This window comes from Dasypus novemcinctus, chromosome 13 (assembly GCF_030445035.2).
Source record: "Dasypus novemcinctus isolate mDasNov1 chromosome 13, mDasNov1.1.hap2, whole genome shotgun sequence".
In the NCBI taxonomy this organism is placed as follows: Eukaryota; Metazoa; Chordata; class Mammalia; order Cingulata; family Dasypodidae; genus Dasypus; species Dasypus novemcinctus.
Genome location: NC_080685.1, coordinates 67,898,947 through 67,911,872, shown reverse-complemented (window position 1 = coordinate 67,911,872; position 12,926 = coordinate 67,898,947). Strand labels below are relative to the sequence as shown.

Genomic DNA, 12,926 nt, shown 5'->3' with positions numbered 1-12,926 from the left:
GCACAGATAAATTAACCCAAAGATATGGAGCCTGCTCGCCATGTCCCCAGTGAGGCATGGCTCACCAATGCTCTGAAGCTGATGTCCGTTCTAATCCTCCTGAACTGACTTTCTCCTCTGTTATTACTAGTCTACAATACTTCTTTTTCTTTCACATTTAGATTTATTGAAATCATTATTTAAACACACACGTACACACGGAATACCTACTAGGTTTTCAGGAAAGGGAGCGATTAATGTGGTTTACAACAGGAAAAGCTTCATGGAAAAGATAATTGAGCTGATGTCCGAAAATACAAGAGAGCTTAGATGAAGAGAAATAGTAAACGGAAATATTTCCAATAGGGAAAAGGCCATGAAGAGTAAGCTGCAACCATAAGGCCTCATCCCACTTCAGGCTCTCATGCTGCCCCAATTCCCTCACTTATAGGATAATCCCTGCTCATCCTTTATGAGTCTGCCCTGCAGTAAGCCATCTTTTAATCTCTCTACTAGGTTAGGACTTTTATGTTTATCCTTGATATCTCTTACATTAAATATTATATTACCACTGTAGAGAGTGTGTATCTCCTCTCCTGTCAGTAACATGAGGGAAGGGGCCATTTGTCTCCTCCCTGCATTCCAGTTTAGGTCCAGAGTGATCACTCAACGTCCACTGACTTCAGGATGAGTTAACAAACATGGGCATTTGCACAGTATACTGGGGAAAACTGATGAGAAACTATAACTGACATCTTGTGCTAAAAAATAATCAAAGGTAAGTTCAGACATGCTGAATTACAAAGCAGGAAAGTCTCCTCACCACCACCACTGCCCCCCCACCTCCCATCCAAAGCCAGTTTTCTTTCCTTGAACAGTCTGGTTTACTCTTATTCTTCCATTGCTTAACCTCTTGGTGGCCAAAATCAAGAGCCATTCTGCACTATTTCAAGATCACAAAATTATGGAATTGGAGGAAATATTTATGATGATTGTCTAAACTGAACTTCATTTTGCTAATCTGGAACTGAGGCCTAAACACATAGATAGACCTAGCCAAAGTGATTCAGTTAGAGAAAGAGCTGATAGTAGAACTCATCTCTTCACTCTCATCTACCCTATGTCTTTCTTTTCACATGAAAACAAGTTTTAGTTTGACCAAAATTGTCAGCTTATTGTTTGGTGCCATGTAGCCAGCCTACGATATGAATTTACATGAAATACACAATCAGATTTCTATGATTGGCCAAATAAAGCTTTAAAGGAGTTACTTTCATCTTGTATATTTTCCTATGTTAAAACCATAGTTATAAATTGTTTACTTACAAATAATAGGAGGATTGTTTTAAAAATCCCACACAGACCAAAATGGAATAACATCACATCGACAGGTGCTAATCATACTATGTTCATTTTCAGAAAATGTACAATAATCATTTTCTGCCTTCTACGTAAAAGAAACTGATGATGATGATGAATTTAGGATTAATACTTTAAAATATATACCTAATAAAGCAGCACACAATCTTGGGAAAGGAATGCATTTCGATAAGCACTTTGCTTCTACAGCTTTCTCTTTCCAGACCAGACAGTTTACAAGTATGCTCCCCTAGGGAGCATTTGTGTTTTGTTGAGGTTCCACTCCCTCCTTAATTGCCGCTTTTTTTTTTTCATGACGGCCTTTTTTTTTTTCATGACGTACTCAAGATTGCACAGCAGGGAAAGCCATGTGTTTTCTCTAAAGCTAACAGTCCAGGGAAAACCCCCAGAAAAGCCGTCATACTGGCTCAACTATTTCTTGAGAATCATTTTGTTACTGGATAAAATTATCAGCATTCTGGGTTTGCTTTTCTTTTCAACTAGCACCATAACTATTTCAGGCAGCTAGTGAGGCTGATTTTGTAGTGAAAATATGGATTTTACCAATGCTTTAAGTGGAAAAAGTTGAAAGAAAAGGGTAGCAGGAGTTGTCAAAGGTCAGAGGAGTTGAGAGGAGTTGTGACCACGTCACAAGTGTTACGAAGTTAAACCATCAAACATGGGACTGGCATTCAAGTCCTGGATTATGTAAAATATCATGGGAATTCAGGCTCACCATCACCTTTTCAGGTTGTAAGAAGTTTTAAGAATGAGCTTCTAGATAATATGAATGGAACTCACTTTTGAAATGAACATGAAACCCAGTCTTTTGCAGGATTAAGAGTTCTGTAAATAGAAGGGATGTGTTTCAGTGGAATATGCTCAGGAGTTCTTAACTATTTTTTGTGCCATGCACCCCTCTATCAGTGAGGCCTAGGGACACTTTAGTACAATATAACAATGAATTTTTAAATTCATGACATAAAAACATTGGATTGCAGAGAAAATCAATAACTTTAAAATAGTTGGAGTCCTTGGCCATCTACAGATCCCTTAAATGTTAATTCATGTATGCTTTGGAGCCTTGAAATACATTTCCCCTTCTACCTCGATGGAGTACACCAACATAGTTCTAAGTACAATATAAATTTTTGAGAACAGAAATGAGAATTCACAGTACTTTAAAAAAGGTAAAATGAAAACTACAGCTCTTTTTGTATTACCTACAGTAGTACAAAACAAACATGTAGTACATTTTGAATATTTAAGTGCTCTGTATTAAAAGGCAGACCTTGAAATGAATTAGAAGCTATCTAGCTGCAATCTACTCCAAAACATGAAGCAACCTCAACCTTTGATCAGCAAGCTGGAGAACTGTGCCAAGGGCATTAATAAAACCTGTAAGAATGTTTCAGTTGAGTTCCTGCTAGTAACCTGTAGAGCAAAATGGGTTTTTTGAAAATATGGACAAACAAAAATAGTGTGATCCTCTCTTCTTCATTTTCCAGATCAGGAACTGGAGTGAGAGAAATGAGATAACCATATCTAAATCATAATCTAGCAAATATAAGCAGAACCAGGAATAAAATGAAGACTTTCCAAGTCATTGTACATCTCACTTAGGTAGGGAGATAAGGAGGAGAAAGGAAGACCTCCCAGTGCCAGGCAGCATTGCTGGTAAACGGCAGGGTCAGAAGCCAACTCAAGTGAGCCTGACCACAAAGAACTTCTCTTCTCCTTACCAACTTGACCTACACATGCACTACATCCATCACGGAGCACCTGGCCATCATTAGGATAAAACTTGTTAAGGCATTTAGAGAATTTATGAGGTGTGGCTAATGATGTGGGGTTTTTTTCACTTTCAGGAAATATGAAAAATATTTCAATAATATTATTGTAGTTCTCAAAAAAATATTATTTTGATTATAGTAACCAGCTGCTCTCTAGCACTCTAAAGCCTGAAGAAGAAAAGAACATGCATTCAGATGCAAAATGAAGGACAGATGTCAAATTGAAGAAAGAGCATCCTGATAACAGCACTGAGAGAGAAAGATCTTCTTTTATGATGGTTATTATTATTACTAAATGTTTTAGACAACTTTACCTTATAGAATTGTAATGATCTGAATTCTATAAAGCCTTATCTTGAGGGAATACTGAAGTGCAAACAGGTAACTGGGGAAGTAGGCAAGAAGTAAATAAGGCAGGAACAGAGTGCCATCAGTTATTTTATAGATTAAAAATGTGCAGAGAATGAGTGTGCTATAAGCCAGACACAATAACTCAGCTAGGAATCCAGTGAAGCTGGGTGAGGCAAACTTTTAAACAGAACTTGAAACAACAACCACCACCGCCACAGCAGCCACAATTATACCAGTAAATGACTGGCAATAAAGGAATAAGGCTTCCTTTATTCCAAAAAATGAATGAAGGACTCCAGGATGATGGTTCCTGGAACAGGTAAAGGCATAGAGATTCACTGAAGTGTAGAACCAGGTCTAGCAACTGGCTGGTGAATAAATCCAACAGAAGTTTGAAAATAGCAAAGGTTCATTTCCTGCCTATGTAGGAAATCAAGCCAATTTGTGATTACAACCCTGGCAGTCACTAGTTACCTTAGATGAATAGATTCGTATTCTACTAAATCATAAATTTCTATGACTTTTTATTGGGGGGGTGTTATTTATTTATTTGCTTAGTGCACTGATAGTTCATAATAAGAATTTCCAGCCTTCCTACTTTCTTTAAAAGACCACCTTTGAAGAACTCAACCATCTAAATGCTCTGGGTCTTCTCTTGCATTTAAATATGGCTCATGGAAAATGACACAATTTGATAGAATGGTTTTATATAGGTTCACATTCCCAAAACTCACAGAGCCTCTCAACACCACACAGCATCTTTCTAAGTTTCCCTAGAGCAAGTGCATTCTCATTATAGGAAATGACTTGCTTCTCTTCTCCCTCTCAAGTCCTTCGCCTACCCCATCTTTTAGCTGGTGACCTCACTTCCCTTCACTGCAAAAACAGAAAGTACCAAAAGGAAGTTTCTCATTTTCCCACCACCAAATCTGCAAATTCACCAGTGTGTATGTTTGAGTTCTCCTTTTCCTTCTCCCTATCACGAAGTAGGTAACCTTCCTCCTCCAGGGAGGTTACACCTGACCCCACATATGGCTCTCTGGACGCATGGTCCTTTCTCATCCTTAAGGACTTCTCTCAGGCAACCATGCGTATTCCTTTCTCGAATTATCAAGCTTTTCTCTCTATGGGATAATCTTTTTGGCAAACCTGTTACTGTCTCTCCCCTCACTCTATATTCCTTTTCCTTGCTATGTTTCTATTTTTATGCTTTGTTTCACTGACAGATTTCACTAAAGGTACATGAGTTCAAAGAGTATCCACGCCCTCCCCTCCCATTTGCCCCTAGTCCCACTTCCATTTCCTCTCACTTCTGCACCACTCCACTGAAACTGCTCTTGTCAAGATCACTAAGGACCTCCAGGTTTGCAGATGCAGTGATATCCTTTCTATCCTCATCCTACCTCTATTACTCTGCAACCTCTTTCCCTCTTTGCTACCATAACATCACTATAACCCCATGTGTGTCATTTAATTTCTGCATTGTTTTCCACTGGCTCATTTACAAATTCAGTTCTCTACCTGGACCCCCTCCTTTTTGAGCCCCATTTTTACCCCATTCACCTCCTTCCCATGGCTTCTCATCCCGCATCTCTTTTTAAATTTTATCTCCTCAGCAAATCTACCCTATCCTTCACTTTACCATGTTATTTTCTATTATTGAAGTTTCTAATCATTTATTATGTTTCTAATTTGCTTGCTTATTGTCTCTCTCCTCCAAAAGGGAAGGAGCCATATCGTCTTTATTCACCCAAGTACAGCCTGACTGTAGCACAGTACCTAGCCATGTTGCATGTAAAACTTACTGAATTAGTGAGGGAATAAATGTGAACAGCCCAGGGATCAATAACTCCTGGTTAATATTAGCACCTGCATTCTTTTTCCCCAGCAGGGAAAATTCTTATGTGAAAAAGGAAGGTACAGACTATCTAAATTGCTTCCTACAATATGTGTTCTTCTTTAGTATTAAAATAACATTGTTTTCCTACTATTTTTCTAGACATGCCATATACATTAGTAAAATTTCCTCACAGAAAATTATGATTTATATTTGAGCATTCTTTTCACTGTCACAGTACAGTAGCTGGTATGCTATTACCTGAACAAGTCAATTTGTTGATCTAGAATATAAATTAAATGGATAGTAAGGATTTCTGCAAACACCGGATTAGTCTCACAAAACTGATTCTTTCTCTTTTGCTTTTCATTGACAGCAGAGGAATCATTACATAGTGATGAGGGTGAGGGGAGAAAAAACCTATGCAAATATTGTGAATTTGTATGTGTTTTTAATACAAATCCCTGGCTGTCACCACCTCAGAAAATAAGTACCATGTAACAGATTATATGTAATAATCTTAATAATTTTATAATTATATGTTGCAATTAACTAAGAAATGTCTTTAAATTAGAATTGTTGCTGTGAGAAATCTTCCTAAATGTTTTGGGAGCATATCTTTTAAGAATTAAGGATCTGTCTTAGTTTCCCAGGCTGCAATCACCAATACCACACAATGGGTTGGCTTGTAAAATGGGAATGTACTGGCTCACGGATTTTAGACTGGAAATTCAAAATCTAGAAACCGCAAGATTTGTTTCCTCTGACTCCTAGTCAGTGGCCTTCCGGTGCTAGCTACAGGCTATCTATGGGGTTCCCTAGCTTTCCAGTCACCTGGTGATTTCTTTTCCTTTCCCTTCCTTGTTCCCGCTGTCTTTCTGTTTATCCCCATTGCCTTCAATTCAAAAGACCTGCAGTAATCTGGAATAAGACACACCCTATTTCCGTTTGCCACATCTTATCTAAAAAATAATATCTTCAAAAGGACCTATTTACAAGGGGTTCACACCCACAGGGACGTGGATTAAGATTAAGAACATGTCTAAACTGGGATACATAATTCAACATACCACAGGGTCTAGCAATATCTTTGAAATTATTATCTGAACATTATAACTGTACATTGAAAGTAGTGATTTTTATGTGCCATGAACTATAGACATGCCATAAAGTTATCTCATTGAGATCTAAATTCATGAATTCAATGAATTTTAAACTCATCTGCTACTTCTTTAAAACAGCTGAATGGAGAGAAAATCAATGCCTGGCTGAGGTTTACTGTATCTACAACAAAGGACCGATGGATATTAACAAATCTTAATTACAGAAGTAGGAGTCTATATAGTCTGATCATGACTGTGTTCATCTTTAGGCACTTTCCCCCAAAATGCTTTTCTATAATGCCTTTGTAATTGCTCTAAATTAGTTTTCACAATATCTTCGTAATATTGCATCAAAAACATGCAAAATGTTCACAAAGTAGATTGCCTTTTCATTTCAATAAATAAAAATGCGAGCCTGAAGAAAAATTAAGGCATCATTTATCAGCCCCCAGACTATCCCAGGTACTGCCTCTTCTACAAAATGATAGATCCAAAAATTCAGCAAGACCATCACCCAAGGGGATCTGACATCCCAGTTTATTGCCTATGCACTATGCTCACCTTGCTTACCTTGTCAAATATTTGGGCATAAAAGAATGGGGCACTTAGGAAGTGTTCATTTACTTCCTGAAATTCAGAAGCCATTTGCTGACTTAATGTTTAGAGTGGCATTTGTAGGCATGGACACATTTGGATCCAGCAATCAAACTTGACCTATTATGTGTCATTTTTGACAAAAATCAAGCATATGCATACTAAACTAAGTTTAAAATTAAAATTTGTTTACCCCTGAGAAGGAGTATTTGGTTTACCATAAGCTACTGGAGTTTTTGGGAAAATAAAATAATGATTTTTTTTTCTAGAAATGATAAACCCATGGTCAGAGTAGCCATTCTTGTACAAATGCTTTTCACCAATTGCCAGGATTAATAAGAGCCAGAGAGAGAGCCAAAGGCTCTGCACATTATACTTCAAATACTCCGAGGGAATTGAACAGTTTAGTTCAATTACTAACCTGATAGCAAAACTTTTATAAATCACTCCATCTTATATTGCTTGTATAATCATCCCTTGATGTGTTTAGTTTGTATTTTTGAATAAAATGTCATATATTTTATTTTTTAGAGCAGCATCTATCTGTATAAAATGCTACGAAGTTTCAAAATAAGAAATTCCAAATTACGCACTCTTTTTCAATCATTCTTGTTTTTGTGCAACTTGCTCTATTATATCAATCACTAAATCAGTTATAAAGGCAGAACAACTGAGTTAATAGGAAAGCATGCACTTGGACACTGTACTTCTCTTGGCCTTCCTTTATAATTTGTCTGATGTTAACACCAATACAAAGAGGTAAACATTATTAAATCACAGGCATAATAGGTATTAACAATGAAAATATAAACCAACCAATCAATCAGTTGATGCATGTGAAATACAACAAAATGAAAATATATTAAGACTTGGCCATTAAACAAGTCATCTGACTTTTCAGCATTTCTTTTCACAAATAAAAAGTGAATAATAATACCTGCTCTGCTAACTTACATGGTTATTGTGGGAATGACCGAGGTTTTTAAGCAACTGCTTTGTAAACTACAAACACTATTCACAAGTTATTGGCCCACCCTCTGAGTTTACTTCTGGGGACAGTCTTTTTTTTCAGACTAGGTATTCAGAAAACTGGTTGTAAATTAATCACAAAATGAAAAACTGAGGAGGTATAAGCTGAATATCATAAATACATGTAAGTCTTCTGTATTACCCCTCTGACAGATATTTGTTTTCTAACTCTAAACATGCTGTTACTTAAAATACCTGAATTTCCTGCAGAGTCCAGAAGCCAGACCAAAGAAGAGGGAGACTGACCAAAAGAGAGCAGCTGATTCACAACCGCATCTGCTAAAGAAGGAAGTGGGAAGAAAAATGAGTGCAGCTCAGCCTGGGTCTGTCATCTTTGCCCCAGAGGAGGCTAAACTCTGAATAAGCTTCTATTATGTCTTTTGGAAGGATGATAAACTGTATCTTCAGAGAATGTTGTAAAAGGATTTACAATAAAAGAGAATTTTTTAAACACTGGAAATTTAAAAAAACTGAGATCACATAGCAAGAACAGCAAAACTCTAGTCCACCCTTTGTTCTCAAGCTGGTGATGGTATAAAAAGAAGACCAGAACCATATCTGCTCTATTTACTGTCTTCTTTCTAAAGAACTCCAAACAAGCAAGTCTGGATGTCCCAGAAGCTGTGGAAGTCTGCAGGGGTTTGGCCTTCTCTAGACCTCTCCAGTTTCCCCAATTTTTGTAAAATATGACAGTCTGTGAGAATTTTCTTAAATGCTTTACTTTCAATTTATTGTACATTCTCGCCACTTTTAAAAAGGTTTCAGAAAACAAGAAGGCCAAGTATTTTAAAGTTGTGAAAATTTTTAAATTTAAATACTTCCAGTTGAAAATTAGCCTATATTTCTAGGACCTCTAGCTCTCTTAAAAATTATCAAGGCCCCGAAGGAACTTGAGATTATGTGAGTTATATCTGTCACTATTTACTGTAGTAGAAATGTTCAAGTAAAATATTAAAAATACAGTCATGTTGAAAGAGGCAATTCACAAATATAGACATATAAATGGACACTACAAAAGTGTGTTCAACATAATTTATGAAAGAAATGTGAATTTAAACAATATACCAATTTCATATATCAATTGCCTTAAGTTGTTGGATTTGTGGGGTGGGGGGTTATGGGGACCTCATATTTTTTTAATGTAATATTAAAAAAATGAATTTTAAAAAAAAGTTGTTGGATTTGTCCTTGTTTATTTGAATAATATCACTCAGTGTTGGCTTAGAAAATCCACCAGACTAAAAATTACAACATGGTAATCATCATAACTTTCTTGTTCATGGGTAGATTGACATTACCTGCAAGTTCCTGGCAGATTACATAATACATAATTATAAAAATCATATTATAACAGAAAATTCCATGATTGCTGGAGGAGCATGTTATAACAGTATGAAGTGTTATCACAATATTGTAAAATCTACAAGTCAGTGTATATGTAGAAAAATGCCCACAAGTATAAACATACTAGGTGCATATACATGATTTCCTTGTCTTTCTTTGACATATCTTATGAACCTATAATAATGATACATACTATATGCTTAATGAATATTTGTTGATTGATTAAGTGAATGAATGACATTTTAAATGCAGTTACTTCTTAGGGAGGATTACAAGTAATTTTTCCCTTTTTTCCTTCATGCTTTTATATATTTAATAAACTTTAAAACAGTGAGAATGAATTATCTTTATAATGACCAAGAATATTATAAAAAACATAATCATGCTAGGCAATATTGTTAGGAATTTTGGAATAAAAGCAATTATAATTGTATTCTGCAACAAAACATCAACTGTTACGGAAAAAGACAAGTCTAATAATTGTAGAGCTAATTATTTTGGGGGTTGAATCTAAAATCTGTCACTTGGTTTCCCAGCAAGTATTTTTTCCCATTCCATCAAGTTGTCTGAAGGTCCAGAACACCAGTGAGTAAGTGACAATATGAGCACTGCCCATACCCATTGTTAGGTAGTTCCTTATGAATTAACTGATTTGCTAATTAATTATTGAATATTATACGAAAACTCCAAATTTCTAAGAAACACTGTATTTTTATAAGACATGATTGGTCTTTGGGCATTTATAAACTTCCTAAAGGTGTCTGCAAATTTGTACGTGTTGGGAAAGTATATTTGTGTTATTCTGGGATGCAGTCCATAGCTTTCATAAGATTTGTAAAGGAGCATGTGTTAAAAAATAATAATAATATCTAAAGCTATGAAATCTGCAAGCAATGGGAGAAAAACAATGGTAAATAAAGAGCATAGAAGAAGAAAAGGAACCACAATTAATGCCTTCTCTTCTTTTATTCCTGGAACATATTTTTTAATATGTTAATGATTCAGTTTTATGGCTTTGCTTTCCAAGCAGCAACAACTAGGAATGATACTGATGGTTTAAAAACACAGGCCAATTTCTATGAAATGAACTTTATCAGGTACTAAGAAACCTATTTAACAATTTTTCCATTTCCTAATTAAACATAAATGCAAAATATTTTAAGAGACCTACAATGTTAAAAAGAAGCAGTCTTCTCCCATGAAATGTGCTTCCCCTACAGGAAGTTTGTAAGGCTGCTTTGAGCAAATGCAGATTAAACACTTCTCTATGAATTTCACAATTATTGCTTCATTTAAAATTTAACTCTTCCTCTGCTCAAAGAAAGAAGCCATTGCCTGTTTCGCATACCAACATCAAATTTGATGGCAAGGTGTAGGGATTTTTGCCTTGTGATTTAAAAATCCCTATTAGAGTTTGTTTCATTACTATTCCCTTGAAATAATTCTTAAACTATAACTCCAAATATTCGCAACAAACAGAAACAAACCAAAAACACAAACTACCCTTGAACCCAAGGTGTTTTATTTGCAAATATCATAACTTTAGAAGTAGACTTTAGAATATCTACATGGCATGTTTCTAACAGTCTGTGCGTGCCTCAGCTGACTAAGCGCCTACATCATCAAGCCGGTATGACCGAAGATTTCTTGTTCTAGTTTTTGAGGTGCAAATAATTAGTTTTAAAACAATGATTAAAAGTTGTAGGAGATTTAGGTACGTTAAGCCATTATTATTTCAGAACTAAAAGCATTTTTTTCCTACTTCTTCTGAAACAAAAATCACTAAATTAACTTCATTAGTTGACCAAATCTTTTCAAGTACCTAGTTTTGAGGTCTGTTATCCTGGCATGTCAAATAACTTAGGCAACGGGCAAATCAGAAAACCAATCGGTTTACAGTTAAAATGTCAATATTGCTTTACTTTTCACATAATCCTGCGACACATCAGATACCCATTAAGGCTTTTCATAAGTAGTCTAAATAACAGTTTTTACATTGCAACTTAAATGAGATAACGTAGTCCGTCTCTAAACAGCTTTACAACTGTCAAACAGCGTGCTGCAGAAGCTTGGAGATCAGTAACCATTGGTGGCATCACGTGGACCACTAACTAATAAGCGTCACCTCCCTGCCGTTTTGAATGTTGGCTTTTGGGGCTGCACCTGAAGGAAACACCTTATCATTCAACTCCACAGAACATTTAGACCCGGGAAAGCAAACTCGCTTTAGAAAGTAATTAAGGTCCCAGAACTGTGCCTCATTTCGAAAGGCAGAGGACGTGTAGACTTTTGAAAGCAGTGAATGAGGTTTCCCCTCCGTCCTATCTTCCAAGTAAACTGCGAACGAATAGCGAAGGTAGGAGGGGTAAACGGAGTTGGGGAAGAATAAATATATTGCTTACAGTTCTGAGGTACATGAGCTTCTTCAGTCTTCCAATCCTTCAAGCTTTCTGTCAGGATCCTTTCAGCCTCCGATTAGAAACAAGTTAAAAGACTGTCACACACTTGGTGGGCGGGGCCAAAATGTGGGCCGGTCTCCTTTAGTCATTGCAGATATTTAAGGTGGAATTAAAGAGGAAGAGAGCCAAACCACTGTTCCCTTAAAATCTAATGTCTTAAATTTAAATGTTTAGTTAACAGAATCAAGATTTAAAGTTGGAAAATATGTTTAAATAATAGGTAAATTAGCCGATTCTAAATTATATGAGTGTTAGTGTTGTGTGTATATGTCTCTAGAACTACTTGTCCTTAAGTAGTCACTAGATTTTTCTCCAAAAAAGTAATAATAAAATTGAAAAGATAGAGACTACCACAGAGGACTTTCACATTCTTACAAAGGCAAAGTTTATAACAAAGCAAAAATATAAAATGTGTACCCTTTAGAGGTAAAAAATATAAGACCTCTTTAAAAATAAAACCTGTTCAAATATTCCCTCCCAAACCCCAAAACACCTGAGTTGATTGCCATTTGTTTGTAAATTTAAAATGAAAAATATAACAAAAATGTAATGCATATGCTGAGATTTAGGGGGGAAATTTGTAAATCAGGTTACATTCCAAATTTGCAATATAAATTCAAATCCCTGATATCAGTGCAATGAAGAAGGTATACTGTTTATATTTGTCTAAATTCTACAGAATCAGTTTCTAAAGACTGACGTGTTCTTTCAGTATATCTTGTTTTTCAAGTGGATCTCTTTTTTGCATTTAATCAAATACTGAACTCTAACTCTCTAATAACCTTTCCAAAGAATTTAACACCTGCAAAAACCTGTCATCAAATAATCTGGATTATCAGTTTTATATAACCCAAGGTTCAACTCCTTTTTGTTATTTTCAGCCTTAAACTTACCCTGGTATATTGTAAATCTCCCCTTCCTAAAAAAGAGACCTGAAGTCACTATGAGATCATGGTCTTTCTCCTTACAGAAAGATCTTGAATTTCTTGAAAGGTGGTGTGTGCTAAACCGAGAAATGCAACACACATTGCTTTTATTCATCTTTCTCCCCAGGTAAAAAATGTTGCAGGAAAAATTA

At 35.8% G+C, this 12,926-nt stretch overlaps 1 protein-coding gene across 3 annotated transcripts in view; it reads right to left on the bottom strand.

Moving 5' to 3' along the window:
• PLA2G4A (phospholipase A2 group IVA) overlaps nt 1–11,888 on the bottom strand; it is a 167,680-nt gene extending 155,792 nt beyond the window's left edge. Inside the window, exons 1-2 of one of the 3 annotated variants that reach the window (XM_004468450.5) lie at nt 11,792–11,888; nt 8,241–8,324 (exon numbers count right to left, since the gene is read on the bottom strand). The gene's annotated coding sequence lies outside the window, so the exon portion shown is untranslated. The remainder of the gene's footprint in view (nt 1–8,240; nt 8,325–11,791) is intronic. The other 2 variants (XM_012529014.4, XM_004468451.5) reach the window with 2 other exon arrangements.
• Between the last annotated feature and the right edge of the window lie 1,038 nt (nt 11,889–12,926).